The sequence below is a fragment of the Colobus angolensis genome, unplaced genomic scaffold (assembly GCF_000951035.1).
Source record: "Colobus angolensis palliatus isolate OR3802 unplaced genomic scaffold, Cang.pa_1.0 Scaffold4, whole genome shotgun sequence".
NCBI lineage: Eukaryota > Metazoa > Chordata > Mammalia > Primates > Cercopithecidae > Colobus > Colobus angolensis.
This window is the reverse complement of record NW_012117376.1, coordinates 13,264,421-13,266,926: the sequence shown is the minus strand read 5'-3', so window position 1 is coordinate 13,266,926 and position 2,506 is coordinate 13,264,421.

Genomic DNA, 2,506 nt, shown 5'->3' with positions numbered 1-2,506 from the left:
GAGAATGGCGTAAACCCGGGAGGCGGAGCTTGCTGTGAGCTAAGATCCAGCCACTGCACTCCAGCCCAGGCGACAGAGCAAGACTCTGTCTCAAAAAAAAAAAAAAAAGAGAATGTCATATAAATGGAATCATATAGGATATGGCCTTTTGTGTCTGACTTTTTTCACTTAGCATATGTGTTCGAGATTCATCCGTGTTTTTGCATGTCTAAGTAATTTATTCCATGTCTCAGTAGTTTCTTTTTATAGCTGAATAGTTTTCCACTGTGTGGATGTACCACAGTTTATCTCTTCAGCAGTTGATGGACACTTGAGCTGCTTCCAGTTTTTGGTTATTATGAATAAAGCTGCCTTGAACATTTGCATACAGGTCTTTTAATAGAAATGTGTTTTTATTATTCTTGGGTAAATATATAGCAGTGGAGCTGCTGAATTGCTGGGTTGTAAGGTAAATTTATTCTTAACTGTATAAGAGACTGTAAAACTATTTTCCAAAGTGACCGTACCATTTTGCATCCCCACCAGCAATATATGAACGCTAATTTTAATACAGTATTATTTGCAATCTAAGTGAATTTCCCCATTCACTCCTCCCTAACAGTCTCCAGGAAGCTCACCATACTGATAGTGATAGTGATACTTTACGATATTGGATTACTGCAACCTCTACCTCCCAGGTGCAAGCCATCCTCCCACCTGAGCCTCCCGAGTAGCTGGGACTACAGGCATGTGCCACCATGCCCAGTTAATTTTTGTATTTTTTGTAGAGACAGGGTTTCACCATATTGTCCGGGATAGTCTCGATCTCCTGAGCTCAAGTGATCCATCCTTTTGGCCTCCCAAAGTGCTGGGATTACAGACATGAGCCACTGCACCTAGTCCTATTCTGACTTTTAATAACATAGATTTAATGTGGCCAGTTTTGAACTTAATAAAGATGAAATGATACAGCTTGTACTCATTTTATGTCTGGCTGCTGCTTCTCCTTTTTTTTTTTTTTTTTTTTTTTAAGAGACAGGGTCTCGCTCTGTCACCCAGGCTGGTGCGATCATAGCTCACTGCAGCCTTGACTTCCTGGCCTCAAGGATCCTCCCACCTTGATCTCTCAGGTAGCTGGGACTACAGGTGTGCACCACCACGCCTGGCTAATTTGCATCTGGCTTCTTTAGCTGTGCATTGTTGGGAAGAGGCCACCTACGTTGTTCACACAGCAGTAGGCCATTTATTTTATTTTATTTTATTTTATTTTATTTTATTTTATTTTATTTTATTTTTTTATTATACTTTAAGTTCTAGGGTACATGTGCATAACGTGCAGGTTTGTTACATATGTATACTTGTGCAATGTTGGTGTGCTGCACCCATCAACTCGTCAGCACCCATCAATTCATCATTTATATCAGGTATAACTCCCCAATGCAATCCCTCCCCCCTCCCCCCTCCCCATGATAAGCCCAGTGTGTGATGTTCCCCTTCCCGAGTCCAAGTGATCTCATTGTTCAGTTCCCACCTATGAGTGAGAACATGCGGTGTTTGGTTTTCTCTTCTTGTGATAGTTTGCTAAGAATGATGGTTTCCAGCTGCATCCATGTCCCTACAAAGGACGCAAACTCATCCTTTTTTATGGCTGCATAGTATTCCATGGTGTATATGTGCCACATTTTCTTAATCCAGTCTGTCACAGATGGACATTTGGGTTGATTCCAAGTCTTTGCTATTGTGAATAGTGCCGCAATAAACATACGTGTGCATGTGTCTTTGTAGTAGAATAATTTATAATCCTTTGGGTATATACCCAGTAGTGGGATGGCTGGGTCATATGGTACATCTAGTTCTAGATCCTTGAGGAATCGCCATACTGTTTTCCATAATGGTTGAACTAGTTTACAATCCCACCAACAGTGTAAAAGTGTTCCTATTTCTCCACATCCTCTCCAACACTTGTTGTTTCCTGATTTTTTAATAGGCCATTTATTTTTGTGCTCTATAATATCTGTTAATACAAACCTCTGTTGATGGATATTCAAGTTGTTTCCAGTTTGGAACTAGTAAAAATAAATACTGCTATGAACTTCATAATAACACCAAATTGGAAACAATGCAAACATCCATCAATAAGAGAATAGATAAGTAAACTGTAAGTATATTTATATGAGGAAATACTAATCAGTAGTAAAAAAAGACCAAACTACTGATATATGCAACATCATGGATAAATCTCAAAAACATTGTCTTAATTGAAAAAAGCCAAAACTAAAGAATATAAAAAATATGAAGTCCAAGAGCAGACAAAGCTAATCTGTAGTGATAAAAATCAGGAAGTAAAGGCCGGGTGCAGTGGCTCACGCCTGTAATCCCAGCACTGAGAGGCTGAGGCAGGCGGATCATTTGAGACCAGCCTGACCACGGTGAAACCCTATCTCTACTAAAAATACAAAAAAATTAGCTGGGCATGGTGGCGCATGCCTGTATTCCCAGCTACTCAGGAGGCTGAGGCAGGAGAATC